A 16796-nucleotide genomic window follows, 5' to 3' on the forward strand; every position below is an offset into this window, starting at 1 on the left:
CCCTTCCACTCATTTTAAAAAAGTGAAAAAATTACCAGAAAGTGTGTTTTCGTAGCAGTAATGCTCCCATAAAATTTCATTAGACTATCTCTTTTCGTTTTCAAGATAAAAAATAAAAACATTATTTTTCCGCCATCTTTGTACCGCGATATCTCCCTAATGGTTGACTTTTGACCCAACGTTTATGAAGCAAACTACCCTTTATTTTGAACAAGGAATCGCCCCCTGAAATTTTTCGCATTTGTTTTGAAACACCCTGTATATATATATACAGGGTCATAAAAAGCGTCATATGAAATAATACTGCGCGTATCTGCGAAACCGTTAAGAATTTTGAAATACTCTAAATACAAAAAATGTTCATTTTTTAACTCTCCATCTAATAAAAAAATAATATACAGGGTGTTCCATTTAAAAAAAACAAAGAAAAATTATTTTATATTTTAGAAAGTTTGGCGTAGAATATTGAACATCCTGTAGGATTTACGATTACCATATTTATAGCAAAGTAAGAATAGACCATCTAAAGTAAATACCTAATATAGTTTTGATTTCAGAACAGTTCTTGTATTTTTAATAATTTTTTTAAGAAGGGCTGAAAAATATATATTTTTGATTTATTTTTTAATATCTCTGAAACTATCGAAATATATTTATTTATATCTTAGGTGTATGTAAAGTGATCTGAAAGGAATCCAAAAATGCAATAATATACAGGGTGTTCCATTTTAAAAAAATCATCCAGATCCACTCACACTTTTTTGAACCACCCTATAGAGGTTAAAATATTTTCCTGAAATACATCCTGGTACATACTTTAGCAAAATTCTCAAGTATTTTATTCTATGAGCTACAGGTGCCCGACGCACTATTGCCGGACCCTGTATACGTGCATTAGTATCTTATTAGCATCCATATGAAATACAGGCACCCAAGCCTCCACCATATCCATTACATTTTCTTATTCATATTTGGTATTTACTTTTTTACTTATTTTTATCTGGAGAATATGCTGCCGAAGTTTCCGGAATAACAGTTCGGACCACCCTGTATAAGAATCTGACTTAAGCCTTTTATAAAACACATAAATGTTTCAATGACTTTCTTTTACAAGAAAACTTAAATCTTTTTAATGACTTAAGTATTTTTTAAAAAAACTTAAATGTTTTTCTATTTCGAAATAAATATTTAAAAAATCACAAATAATTTTCAAAAAGACTTAAATCTTAATTCTTAAATCAGCTTTTGAAAAATTACTTAAAATCAAATGACTTAAGTCATTAAAATATTTAAATAAAGAAAAGACTTAAATTTTCTCTGAGCTTGCAGCTCTGGTTAGAAGGGTGCCCAATATACAGGGTCCGCCAATAGTGCGTCGGGCATCTGTAGCTCCTAGAATACAAAACTTGTGAACTTTGTTTAAGTGCAAACCTAAAGTATATACTAGGGTATATTTCAGAAAAATATTTTAACTTCTACAGGGTGGCTCAATAAAGAGTGATTGAACCCGGATGGTTTTTTTAAAAGGGACGTCCTGTATATTTTGCAGTTTTGGCTTTCTTTCTGATCACTTTACATAATTCTAAGATATGAGTAAATATATTTCAATAGTTTCAGAGATATTAATAAATAAATAAAAAATATATTTTTTCAGCCTTGAAAAATTATTAAAAATACAAGAACTGTCCTGAAATCAAAACTATATTAGGTATATACTTTAGATGGTCTGTACTATGTCTGTACTTACTTTTCTATAAATATCGGAATCTTAAATCATACAGGGTGTTCAAAATTCTACGCCAAACTTTCTAAAATATAAAATAATTTTTATTCAATTTTTTAAATGGAACATCCTGTATATTATTTTTTCAATGGATGGAGAATTAAAAAATGAGCATTTTTTATATTTAGACCCTATATATTTCAACATTTTTTCGATTTCGCAGATATTAGCAGTTTTATATTTCATATGGCATTTTCCACAGTAATTTTTTTTTCACAGCTACCCAATGATTTTTCTCTCGTATTTTACCGTTGAAAGAGTCATATGAAACAATACAACGAGTAAATTTTATTTGAGTAGTTTTTTTTATTTTAATTTACTACCTATGTTGGCCATTTATCAAGAAATTATTGTTTTTAACTAAAAACTAAAAAAAATCTATTTTTTTTTAAAATTCCTAATTTTTTTTCCCGAAAAAAAATCATAATCGTGTTTCTGAGGTCGAAATATATTACCCCTAAAAATATTTGTACTTATTTAAGACTTACCCTGTATAATTACTTACTTTTAAATATTTTAATATTATTTGTAACGTTTGATATTGTTTAATTTGTGACGCCTGAAAAAAAAATGCATGTTCTATTCGGAATAAAAATGACTTTTAGTGCCTCGAGTGCCTCGTCTGTATTGTTATCGGTACGTCAAACGTACATCCTCGACAAAAAAAGTATCATTCTTACTCCTAATAAAACAAAATACCATTATATGACAATGAACCAAGTGCAAAAAAACTATAATTTTAATTAGATATTTGAAAAGGTCTTATAAATAGGAATGACACTATTCCCGAATTGCTTGGGTGTGATTTTGACGATTTTCTTGATTATCTGCCACCGTGCGGCCTACGTCTCCCCGCCGAATTCCCAGTACGTTCACGTCGTGAATTCCCGAAAAATTAGAACGAACGAACGAACGTAGCGTCCAAACGGTCCAGACCGATAACTCCGATATCTAAAATAAGAAACGCGGACCTTCAAAATAGGTGTTAAACGTCCAATTCGAATATCGCGGCCGTACATCGCAACAACCTCACTCGTTTGCAGCTTTAGTTTAAGCGCATCCGTCCCGTATACTTGATTTTTCGTAATGAAGTGTTTTTTACACCGTGTTCACGTTAAAACAGCAGCCATTAAATAGAAAATCTAGGATTTATACAGGAAGTGGAATTTTAGAACAAATAATAAAGGTTAGAATTATTTTTGTGTGTACTCGCTGTTTAATCGCTTTTAGATTGATTGCATTGATTTGTTTCTTTGTTTTGCTTTATTACTTTTCTTTTTGTACGGGTTTTAATTCGGTCTCGTTCAGTTCGAACGCAAAAAGAGCAGAAAAGTTTGCCTTTAACGGGTCTGCGAATTGGAGATTTTTGTGTTTATGAAAAAACTCGTTTTGTTGGCAAACCAATGAAAATCCATTAAAAGAACTTGAAATACGCGATTGCCGTTTTTCAGACTTATATTCAAACTAGAAAAAAGTAATGAGAAAAAGTGAAGTTCATGCGAATTGCATTTTCCAACATGAAAATTTTAGTTAAATAATTTGCCGATATTAAAGTTCAAAATAAAAACACTAAACGTGTATGTACATAGAAACTAAAAGAATTTCGGCCCTCCATTGTCTTTATTTATTTTACTTACACAACGTTTTGGGCCAGAAGTACTTATCACTGGCCGTTATCAAGTGTGAATTGCAATATCGCAGCCGAACATCGCAACAACCATTCGTTTGCAGCATTAGTTTAAGCACAGCCGTCCCGTACTTGATTTTTCGTAACGAAGTGTTTTTATACCGTGTTCATAATATAACAGTAGCCATTAAATAGGAAATCTAGGATTTATACAGGAAGTGGAATTTTAGAACAAATAATAAAGGTTAGAATTGTTTTTGTGTGTACTCGCTGTTTAATCGCTTTTAGATTGATTGCATTGATTTGTTTCTTTGTTTTACTTTATTACTTTTCTTTTTGTACGGGTTTTAATTCGGTCTCGTTCAGTTCGAACGCAAAAAGAGCAGAAAAATTTGCGTTCAACGAGTCTGCGAATTGGAGATTTTTGTGTTTATGAAAAAACTCGTTTTGTTGGCAAACCAATAAAAATCCATTAAAAGAACTTGAAATACGCGATTGCCGTTTTCAGACTTATATTCAAAGTAGAAAAAAGTAATGAGAAAAAGTGAAGTTCACGCGAATTGCATTTTCAAACATGAAAATTTTAGTTAAATAATTTGCCGATATTAAAGTTCAAAATAAAAACACGTAACGTGTATGTACAATTATTATAGAAACTAAAAAGAACTTCGGACCTTCATTGTCTCCATATTTATTTTACTTACACAACGTTTTGGGCCAGAAGTACTTATCACTGGCCGTTATCAAGTGTGAATTGCAATGTCACAGCCGAACATCGCAACAACCATTCGTTTGCAGCATTAGTTTAAGCACAGCCGTCTCGTACTTGATTTTTCGTAACGAAGTGTTTTTATACCATGTTCATAATATAACAGTAACCATTAAATAGAAAATCTAGGATTTATAGAGGAAGTGGAATTTTAGAACAAATAATAAAGGTTAGAATTGTTTTTGTGTGTACTCGCTGTTTAATCGCTTTCAGATTGATTGCATTGATTTCTTTCTTTGTTTTACTTTATTACTTTTCTTTTTGTACGGGTTTTAATTCGGTCTCGTTCAGTTCGAACGCAAAAAGAGCAGAAAAGTTTGCGTTCAACGGGTCTGCGAATTGGAGATTTTTGTGTTTATGAAAAAACTCGTTTTGTTGGCAAACCAATGAAAATCCATTAAAAGAACTTGAAATACGCGATTGCCGTTTTTCAGACTTATATTCAAACTAGAAAAAAGTAATGAGAAAAAGTGAAGTTCATGCGAATTGCATTTTCCAACATAAAAATTTTAGTTAAATAATTTGCCGATATTAAAGTTCAAAATAAAAACACTAAACGGGTATGTACAATTATTATAGAAACTAAAAGAATTTCGGACCTCCATTGTCTTTATTTATTTTACTTACACAACGTTTAGGGTCAGAAGTACTTATCACTGGCCGTTATCAAGTGTGAATTGCAATATCGCAGCCGAACATCGCAACAACCATTCGTTTGCAGCATTAGTTTAAGCACAGCCGTCCCGTACTTGATTTTTCGTAATGAAGTGTTTTTATACCGTGTTCATAATATAACAGTAGCCATTAAATAGAAAATCTAGGATTTATAGAAATTTTAAAACATTTTCCGATGCACGTCATCAATCACATCGAAATTGACACTAAAGCCTATAAATCTGAGTTAATGAAATTTTAACAAAAATGTTTAAATTTGTTGACTAAATTAAAATACCAAGCAGCTCTTCATTATACTTTATAGAGCAAATGATTGTAACAGATATTTTATTTAGATTAAAGCTGCAAAAATTAGTTTAAACCAATTTTTATTATCGCCTTGTTGGTCACATTGCGCCATGTTTAGCAATGTTGTAGTGTCAGTCATTATTTTGTATAATATCGTGTTGTTGAATTTTTGGGAGTAATTCTCGTTTTTTGCCGTTTTTCAAAGTTTTTTTTCTTAAATTGTACTTCTAAGCACAAAAAGTTATTTTAAGAACTAAATTTTCGAGATTTTTTACTGCATTTTTTGAAATTGTGGATTGAAAATATGCCGAAGCCTTTAAACAGTCCAAGCAAAGCGCTTGTAGCTTCCCTGATAAAATATTTTGACCGCGAAAGTGACAATAAAGGTCCTTTAATTACCCTTAGATGCAGTCAGAGAAGTAAGATTGATTGGTAAGCATATTATACCACTTTCAAGTTATTTCTACTTATTTCAATTTGTAGCGGGTATCTGCTGTTTTAAAAAAATTATATAAAAATTATATACTAAATAATATTGTTTGTCACTTTTAAATTAAGATTCATCTCTCTCATAAATTCATCACAATCTGGCAGCGCTGTCGCCATCGCTTGTCACTCAAAGTTAATGACGTGCATCGGAAAATGTTTTAAACTTTCTATATACAGGAAGAGGCATTTAGAAAAAATAATAGAGGATAGCATAGTTTGTGTGTGTACTGGCTGTTTAATCGCTTTTAGATTGATTGAACTGATTTCTTTTTGTTTTACATTATTACTTTTCTTTTTGTACTGGTTTTAATTCGGTTTTATTCAGTTCGAACGCTAAAAGAGCAGAAAAGTTTGCATTCAACGGGTCCGCGAATTCGAGATTTTTCGTATTTATCAAAAAACTAGTTTTGTTTGCAAGCCAATGAAAATCCATTAAAAGAACTTGAAATACGCAAATGCCGTCATTCAGATTTATATTCAAGCTCGAAAAAAGCAATGAGGAAAAGTGAAGTTCGTTCGAAATGTATTTCATAATATGAAAATTTTAGTTTAAAAATGTTTCGTTGTTAAAGTTCAAAATAACAAACATGTGTATACAGGGTGCTACAAATTCGAGGTACGAGCATTGGTATCTCGGAACCCGTAATAGATACGAAGATGGTTAAATTGGGGCAAAGTTACGCCTTGGGCTGTTCACCAAGATGCCATTAAAAAAGTTTTAAAAATTTCAAGGATTGCTGAGTTTTTTGGAAAAAATGGTTTTTTTTGAAAATCAATTTTATTTTTTCCTGTCGTTACTTTTTAGAAAATCAAAAAACTAATTACACATTCTCATAGCCACTTTATTAGGGCTATCTGATAGTATTTTTAGATTTTCAAATTAGCTGATAATTTGTGAGATACAAAGGCCAACTTAATTTTTTTAAATACGGACCTGCATTTTTTATTTCAGATTTTGAAAGAACTCAGTCTCCTGAGTACAATGATATGCCACACATTATACTTTTTTTTTGTTTTGGGTACCTTAACAGCAACAAAACTATTTAATTATTAATAATATATAATATAATCTGATTATATTCATTGTAACAGTATTGATCAGTGCTAATTAACATTGAATAAGGAAAATTGAGCCAATTGAAAAATTCAAATAAATAATATCCAGATCAGCAATTTAAAGATATTATTTTTAACTTTTCTTATTGTGAATTTGAAATTCTCAGGGTACGAACTAATAATTTGCATAATATTAATCGTAGTTATTATGAATAAATTAACTTCTACAAACTAGTTTCTAATGCTTTACATAGTCTACATGTTCGAAAGAGTTACCACCCTCCCTATTGCACAAATTTATTTTTCGTTCAATTTTATTTATAGCTTTTGAATAGATCTTCTTCTTATACTTTCGAATGCATTTTGTACTCTTTATTGTAACTGCCGAGATGTATTGATTTCACTTTTTTGTAAAACTTGGACCTGTCGAATTACTTGACGTCGTCAGACGGTCCAGGAACCTCGCTGGCCATTATACTGCTCTACCATTTCCAATCCATCTTCCGGGGAAATGATTTGATTGTTTATATTACATTTTATTTATATTATTTTTTATTATTTTATTGCATTTAATTTTCCGTATTCAACCCTCCACGTTTAAGTTTGAAAGCTTATTGTAACGATATACAATATTGTAACGATGAATATATTAAATATTAAAAAAAAACGGAGCCGGACTTGAAATTAGTTTAAATAAATCGTGTCCAAATTTGGGTCTGCCAGGGAGGCTATAGCTGCTTGCAAGTCCCTGGCGATGGAAAATCCAGAGATTATTGTGCAGGGAAGTACGAAGAGAGATGGTTTGGTAGTTATGGACCCGATGACTCCACTATAGTACGGCTGTCTCAGGACTCAGATGCGGTAAATGGACGTTACGTGTTGGCCAGGTTGAGGGACCCCTCCATTTTGAAATCTCTTAGGCTATTCCTTGCCTATCTTCACGACCAACCATCCAGTGTATGTTTTGAAGGACACACTAGTACCAGCATCAAATTGATGCTTGCATCAGAAGGGCTACCTAGTGACCTGGAGTCCTTGCGTAAGTTGTACTACCGCTTCCACAACGCCTATGGTATTGGTTCAACTGAAGTTGATGCAGATCTTTCAGCTTTCAGGTCATTCTTTTCTGCGGAGAGCCTTCTACGACTTCAAAAAATTAGGGAAAGTCATGGCAAATATTATTCCAGTGGTTCCCCAAATAAGAGTAAAAATTTTTAGTTGAATTGACGCGAACAGAGGATCAAGCACCCTCTGAAGAATTAAGCGATAGCAAGCTTGGTCTATTCCTTATTAATATTCAGTCCTTAAGACATAAAACAGATGAATTATATCTTTTACTAGAAGAACTTGAATTTCCAGATATCATTGCCATAACTGAGCACTGGTTGAATTTTGATGAGCCTGTGTTTATTAAAAATTATACCACAGTAGCCAGATTTGATAGAACAAATTTTTCTCATGGAGGTACTATGATAATGTCTTTAAACAACGACTTTTCCGAGGTAACTAGGTACAATGATTTGTTATCTGAAAAAGTATTCGAATTTTCCATTGTCCACCATAATGCTTATGACCTTTACATTATTTGTATTTATAGAACACCTGACTCTGACGTGCAATTGTTCTGTCATAATCTACTAATCTTGCTTGAGTATCTGCCCTTGAAAAGCAAACTAATTTTGTGTGGTGATCTTAATATTGACTTTCTTGGTGTATGTGCTGCTCAGGAGTTGCTTCGGTCCATTTTTGATTCTTTTGGAATGGCCATGCATGTAGGCTCACCTACCAGAATATCCAATACCAGTTCTAGTACTATAGACTATGTTGTATCATCTTTTGATCCTAACTCCATCGCCTGCAACGTCTTTAGCTCGGGTCTCTCTGATCATGAAGCAGTTTTAACTGAATTTTCGATAAAGTCCAAAATCAAAAATGCCCCTCGTAAATTATGTCGTATTTTTTCAGAAAAGAATGCTCAAAAATTCAGCCACTTATGTAAAACAACCAACTGGGATACTAGCTCTTATGATGTCGACACCGAATTTTCTTCGTCTAGCAATATCTCTACCTCGCCTGAGAACCTTAACGATTACTTTGTAAATGTAGCGAAAAACTTAACTAATACCATATGTCCTCCTCATGATCCACTTTCTTATCTCTCTAATGATAATGTAAACTTACACGGTTTCTTTTTTTCGCCCGTAGTTCTTGAAGAGCTTCGCAGTACAATTAATACCATCAAAAATAAATCCTCTTCTGGGACCGACGGGCTAACTTTAAAAATGTTTTCGAATCTGCCAGAAAGCACTCTAAATCACCTAACAACTTTAATAAACATGTCGTTCCAAAATGGTATTTTTCCAAAATGTCTTAAGACGGCAATAATCATTCCTCTGCACAAAGGAGGAGACAAAGATGAAGCTTCTAACTATCGCCCAATTGCACTCCTTCCAACGCTATCTAAGATCATAGAAAGGTTGGTTAAAAGAAGGCTGGTATCTTTTCTGTTTAAGTACGAAATACTTACTGAATATCAATTTGGATTTCTAAGCAACAAGTCCACAAATGACGCTATGTTTTCCCTCCTTAATAAAGTTTACTCCAGCCTAAACAACCATCATTCTACAGCAACAATTTTCTGTGATTTTTCTAAGGCGTTCGATTGTTAATCATAAGATCTTAATTAATAAACTGCAGCACTATGGGTTCAGGGGATCATCTCTCGGATAGTTTAAGTCGTATCTGAGCAACAGAAGTCAACTTGTGAGGGTGGATACCACGTTGTCTTCTAGAAAGCCAATAGAATGTGGAGTACCACAAGGCTCAGTACTAGGCCCTGTTTTGTTTCTTCTTTTTATTAACGACATTGCTAACATAAACATCAGTGGCAAAATATGTCTTTTTGCGGACGACACTAGCTTCACTTGGAGCAACAAGGACATCACGGCATTCATAGGATTATATCAAATGACTTAATCACCATTAAATCTTGGTGCGATTCGAACCTCCTGACTCTCAACATTTCTAAAACTAAAGCTTTGTCGTATAAAAACTCGTTGCAGCCTTTTGTACTTAACAACACCACCATTGACGTCGTCAAATCTGTAAAGTTCTTGGGGCTTGTTGTGGACAATTCTCTGAAATGGGACATACATATCGAAGCTTTGTCAAAAAATTGAGCTCTGCCTGTTTTGCATTAAGGTACTGTTTCTAAGGAGCTTAACTTGTCAGTGGCTAGAACTGTTTATTATGCATTTTTTGAGTCGCACCTCAGGTATGCCCTTCCATTCTGGGGTACGTGTTGTGCGACTCAATTTGACCGCATTTTCAAGCTCCAGAAGAGAGCTGTTCGGTATTCACTGGGACTAAACAGCAGAACTCATTGCCGGGACATTTTTAAAGAATTAAAAATATTGACTCTTCCTTCCTTATTTATATTTGAATCCGTTTGCCTAATACGTAAACATGTATCAGCTTCTCAAGAAAGGCCATCTCACACTTATCCACTCAGGAACGCGGAGCAAGATCTTTATCTACCTACCCCACGCTCAGAGTTAGTTAAAAGTTACAATATTAAACAAATCGAAAAAAATGCACAATCACCTGCCATTTGAAATCAAATCCATAACATCATTTTTTTCATTTCGCAAAGCATTGAACTCTTATTTACTAGACAAGGCTCTCTACGCCGTAAATGAATTAGATTTTGAAAATCGTATTTGATCTTGTAAACACTGGTCTAATGTTTGCTATTGCTATATTTACTAATGACATCGAAATGAATTTATTTAGAGGTCATTGATATTTTACTATAAACTAGCTAAATATTTTTGAATGTTATTTTTATTTTTTTTGTTCTTTGACATTGTAAACATTTATAAATGTTTATTTTAACAATAAGACTGACAATATTATTTATATAATGTTTTGTATTATCTTTTGTTTGTTTGTTTGTGTACCTTGTTTTTTTTCTACTTTGTTTGTTAGTTTACCTTTGTCAACAAATTGAAAATTTTTTTGACAATAAAGGCATTTATATTTATTTATTTATTTATTTCCAAAACAAAAAAAAATTAAGTGTGGCATACCATTGTACTCAGGAGAGCGAGTTCTTTCAAAATCTGAAATAAAAAATGCAGGTCCGTATTTAAAAAAATTAAGTTGGCCTCTGTATCTCACAAATTATCAGCCGATTTGAAAATCTAAAAATACTTTCAGATAGCCCTCATAAAGTGGCTATGAGAATGTGCAATTAGTTTTTTGATTTTCTAAAAAGTTTATACAGGAAAAAATAAAATTGATTTTCAAAAATATCCGTTTTTTTCTAAAAAACTCAGCAATCCTTGAAATTTTCAAAACTTTTTTGATGGCATCTTGGTGAACATCCCAAAGCGCAACTTTGCCCCAATTTAACCATGTTCGTATCTATTACGGTTACAGAGTTACCAATGCTCGTACCTCGAATTTGTAGCACCTTGTATACAATTTATTATAGACAGTAAAAGAGTTTCGGGCCTCCATTGTCTTTACTTATTTTACTTACACAACGTTTCGGGCAGAAGTATCACTGACCGTTATCAAGTGTGAACTGCAATATCGTAGCCGTACATCGCAACCACCATTCGTTTGCAGATTTCATTTAAGCACATCCGTCCAGTCTTGATTTTTCGTAACGAAGTGTTTTTACACCGTGCTCACATTACAACAGTAGCCATTAAAGTGAAAACCTAGGATTGATACAGGAAGTGCCATTTTACAATATATAAATAATGGGTAGCATAGTTGTATCTGTACTCTCTGTTTAATCGCTTTTAGATTCATTGCATTGATATATTTTTGTTTCGCTTTATTACTTTTCTTTTTGTACGGTTTTGAATTCGGTTTCGTCAAAAAGAGCAGAAAAGTTTGCCTTCAACGTGTCTGCGAATTGGAAATTTTTATGTTTATCAAACTCGTTTTGTGGACAAACCAATGAAAATCCATGAAAAGAACTTGAAATACGCGAATGCCGTTATTCAGACTTATATTCAAACTCGAAAAAAGTAATCAGAAAATATGAAACTCGAACTATATTTTGTAACATAGAAATTTTACTTTACAAAATCTATTGTTATTAAATTATAATAACAAACAATGATTGTGTATGTACAATTTAATATTAAAACTAAATTAATTGCGGACCTTCATTGTCTTTATTTACTTTACTTATATAACGTTTTGGCCAGGAATATCACTGATCGTTGTCCGTAGTGTGAACTGCAATATCGTAACAACCATTGGTTTGCAGCTTTAGTTTAAAGGTCCATTTCACTAGTCCGAAAAAGTAGCAAAATAAGCGTTCGGTATTTAACGTTTTATGTAAAACTGGGTAGGTACTTTTACACAAATAAAGAAAAATTAAAGATAAAGAATTATACTATATCCGTATTGTAGCACATTTTTAGACAACTTCTTTATTTTTAAGATTTTGATGGACAATCATCAACAATATATTCCTTATGTTTGGACTAAGTTTTCTCGAAAATTAAGACACAATTTAACATTCCGTTACAATACGGAAATAGATTGAAGTTTTAGGATTACAGTGATATATACTTTATATGGTTTTGTAACAAATTGCTCGCTATTTTATGGGAAATGCTGAAGCTCTGCAAACCTTAATCAAGCCTTAATCAAAACACGTGTATTTCGAATTTTGGGTGTGACTTAACACGACAGGATCGGGCTAAGCCTTAGGCAGATTTCTGAAATATAACATATATTTCCTTCGGCCACACACCCGCTTTACCCCACCCCTGAGAGCAACCCGAAAGTACAGCGTAACAGCACAGATTAGGTATACTATAAGTATACAGATAAAAATCTTATCCCTGATTCGTGGTACGAAAATTGTTTTTTTATGACGATGTGCAAACGAGTAAAATTTCCTGTGCGCAAAAATAAACTCGCGTAAAATAACAATAAACAGCGTAATAGAGAGATATCGCTAAACCGAATAGCGTGCATGGACGTTAATAAGGCCAGGTGTTATTTCCTTTACGTGATGTGGTATAAACTCTCTTCATTTATAGTTATCGGATCGGAAAGGATTCTGTTCGCGTCGCGTCCGCTATTTAAACTTAACCTTACTTTGAATTTAAAACTTTGAAATTGTTTTGTTTACTAGGTATTCTAAAACTAAAGGACTAAAGTGCTTATTTCCAGTGCTTTATTGTTCAAAGTCTGCCAGTGGGTTTTAGGGCAACAAGCAACAAATTCTCTTAGAAGGGCTAAGTCGTCATCTGCTGTAAACCTAAGCCTCTTTATAGGTTCTTTAATATTGGAAGAGGTGAAATCCATATTTTGGGCCATATTTATTTAATTAAAACTAATCCCCGCTACTTAAATATCAAATTACCTAATAAAACCGAAGTAATAATTCAAAACAATTCAAACATAACCTAAAATAAAACATCTCGCCGGCCGGCCCCGGTTGTCAAATACCCGCACATGCCCATTTAAGCAATTTTTACACGTTATTTAGAAATATCGCTTGGCGTATTTGATCCGCAAATTACGTCAGACAGTAACGTTATTATCAGCGCAAACTAGTAACCTAACTAGTACCCGATTTCGAAAATTGGAACCACGAAAAACAATAAAGAAAAAACAAAGTTTATAATCTGTATAATCTGTGGTAACAGACTGTGTTAAGCTCATCCGTCTCGTACTTGGTTTTTTGTAATGAAGTGTTTTTTACACTGTGTTCACATTGCAAAAGTAGCCATTAAATAGAAAATCTAGGATTTATAGAAGAAGTGGAATTTTAGAACAAATAATAAAGGTTAGAATAGTTTGTGTGTATACTCGTTGTTTAATCACTTTTAGATTGATTGCATTGATTTCTTTTTGTTTTACTTTATTACTTTTCTTTTTACGGGTTTTAATTCGGTTTCGTTCAATTCAAACGGAAAAAAAGCTGAAAAGTTTGCCTTTAACGGATCTGCGTATTCGATATTTTTCGTATTTATGAAAAAACTCGTTTTGTTGGCAAACCAATGAAAATCCATTAAATGAACTTGAAATACGCGAATGCCATTTTTCAGATTTATATTCAAACTAGAAAAAAGTAATGAGAAAATGTGAAGTTCGTTACTTTGTAGCATAAAATTTTAGTTTAAAAACTTAATATAAGCACGTTATAAATGTTCATAATAACAAACATTGTATGTGTATGGACAATTTAATATAAGTCATAATTTTTGTATTTACTTCGGTCATCAAGTTTTCCATAAATATTAGTAAATCACAATACTTCGTTTCTTCTAGTGACGATATTGAAAATTGAATATAACACAATCATTTGTTATATACCGGGTTAGCTAAAAGTCTGGACCCGGCAAATATCTCAAAGGCCGATAATGCTAGCTTTTTAAAATTTTAGACATAGGGTACCTATATTGATAATGGCAAATACAAATATCATACTAGATAATACAAACTTTTGTTTTTTTAAATACAATGGAAGATATCAATTTTATTTCATTTTTAGATACTACGTAGTATTCTTCTCTGGTTTTCTAACATCTATCTAACTTTAGCCGTTGTAGAGTAAATAAAGAATTAAAAAAACTTGAACTTAAGCACATCCGTTCCAAATCCTCAAAATTGTGACTGATAAGAAAAGAAGTAAACTGAAATCACAGATTAATAAATGAAGAAGAATTTAACTAAGTAATATTTAATAGAGAAAATGCGTTATAAATGACAAGATAACTTGGATCTTTTGATCCATGCCACTCTATACAATTTCAAGATTTTTAATCAAGTATGCTTTATATGGTGCGCAGCGAAACAATTTTTAGAGGCTGGAAACAAAAACTAAAATTATCCAAGAATTTTTAATGTTTAAAAAAAACATAATTATTTTAATAAGTGCCAAAGTCAAAGCCGCTTATCTTTAAACTTCCGATGATTTTTTGTAAACGTATTTATTAGTAAAGAAAAGGTCTTATTTATCAGGTTATATTTAAAATATTCAGAATCATAAAATACTAATTGTGTGTTTTTTTAGAATATACAGCAAAAATCTTATTTTATTCTTTACCTAAATTAATCAACTCATCCCATTTTTATACAAAACATTGATGGTATAGAAACTTTTAAAGTAGCAATCTTGTTAAATATTAAAATATGCACATGTTAAAAACTCCAAAACTTTTACTACTTATTTAAACTTACTACGGTATTTTACTTAACCTGACATCATATAAAGTTTTACGATTTACCCCTGAAAATATTTTAGTTCAAAATGTTACCCACGAGTGTACTTCAAAAGGCGAAGCTGTTTCCGGTTCAGATTTTTGACATTGTTCTCCCTCTTTTCCTTACGAAGTTTATTCAGAAATTTAATATTGAATAAGTCGATAATAGCCAATTTTCCTTTTAAAAGTATTAATTCTCATTAGCATTTAATTTATTTTACGATATTTGTCAAAATAAGGAAATATTTTATTTTATTCTCTATACCATGTCTTGCATCGTCTACCTGAATATTGGAAATCCCATGTAAATTTTAAAATTACTAATAACAAATCTTTTTTAAGTTTCAAACAAGATTTGTTTGAAACTCAATATAATCCGATCTTGTTCAAACAAACATAACAATCCTTGACAAGCAGTGGGATTCTGTAAGCTCAGTAGCAAGAAATTTCCTGTCTAGCCTATGCTATTTGTATACGATTGATGAGTCACTAGACAGGAAATTTGTTTACAGAATCGCTAGCAAGGTCAATCAACAAAGTTATGTTACAATGTGACAAATCTATCATAATTTACGTATACAAAGACATCTGTTAAATACTCCTAAGTTATATTCTTTCTGAAAATGAAGAATATGAGAAAATATCCCTTACACCTTGTTTTTCACCTACCAATAGTTTTTTTGTGTTTGAAATATTTAAATGACTGAAAATTATGCTTCTTCAAAATTCGCTAAGCAGTAGTGCGATGTTTTTCACAATATCTTATAAGTTGTTCAAAATGTTTCGGTAAACTTCACCGGGAATTAACCGGCATTCTGCTGTAATTCGCCTTTTAAAATCATCAATATCAGTAGGTTGTGTTTTATAAACATTGGATCTAAGATGTCCCTAAAGAAAGAAGTCTAAGGGTGTTAAATCCAGTGATCTTGGAGGTCATTCAATTGGTCCACTTCGGCCAATTCATGTACCCGGAAATCTCTCGTTTAACCACTGTCGGACCGGAAGAAAATGAGATGGAGCATCATCCTTCTCGAATGTTAACAAATCCTCCTGTAAAACTGGATTACCCTCCGCATCGATTTGAGTTTCTGGCTCTTGGATGATAAAAGGATCAATAGTCTCTTGAAGCATATTAAGATGCAGATCACCCATTAACTTTCACAACTCACCCATTAACTTTCACAACACAAGATCACAACATTAACTTTTTGGGGATATTGTGTATGTCCTTCTCGAAAAATATGAGGGTTTGAGAAAAATAAGAAATAATTTTAGAAAAGAAACGTTAATGGTTATGATGTTTTCTATTTATTAGTATTTCGACCCCCCTAGAAAAATGTAATGGCTACGTCCATGTTACCACCTAATCTTCTAATCATTTGTACTACAAGGAGACCCATTACAATAATTTTTGTGTAAACACTAGCCTGAAAACCAAAATCTCAATGCAGGCATATTTAATTGTTTCTGCAACTTTGGAACGCGATTATTCGGAAATCTCTGGACAAAAAGCAACAAAGTAGGATACCACTGAAAAGAGAATTAAAAGCCATTTAAAACTATGTGCCACATGATCCCCATTCCCATTTAAGATCGTAAGGGTGACATCTACCCCTCCTAGGGGTAAAAAGGCTAAAAATATTCATTTAAAGTGTCCCCTTTACAAATAAAATTGACGTGTCTTTCCGATTTTTCATATTTTTAACTTCAAGAAAGATATTAAGGGTGAGAAGTTTTAAAATTGACACAGTATTAATTTAGTATTTATTTATCTTTCATAACTCCAAAAAGAATTCGTAGAAGCTATTGGGAATGAACAATTTGCATCATTTTAAGGAATTCTTTAAAAAGTTTTAAATCAATGTT

General features: G+C 32.2%; 1 protein-coding gene and 1 pseudogene across 1 annotated transcript in view; both read left to right on the top strand.

The window, feature by feature from the left end:
• Positions 1-2661: 2661 nt before the first annotated feature.
• The window catches only part of LOC115891929 (RING finger protein nhl-1), a 223138-nt gene continuing 209003 nt past the window's right edge, over positions 2662-16796 (top strand). Inside the window, exon 1 of the mRNA XM_030912536.1 lies at positions 2662-2969. The gene's annotated coding sequence lies outside the window, so the exon portion shown is untranslated. The remainder of the gene's footprint in view (positions 2970-16796) is intronic.
• The window catches only part of LOC115891940, a 152132-nt pseudogene continuing 148778 nt past the window's right edge, over positions 13443-16796 (top strand).

The sequence above is a fragment of the Sitophilus oryzae genome, unplaced genomic scaffold, assembly GCF_002938485.1.
Source record: "Sitophilus oryzae breed Bouriz unplaced genomic scaffold, Soryzae_2.0 scaffold_1203_pilon_pilon, whole genome shotgun sequence".
NCBI classification, from domain to species: domain Eukaryota; kingdom Metazoa; phylum Arthropoda; class Insecta; order Coleoptera; family Curculionidae; genus Sitophilus; species Sitophilus oryzae.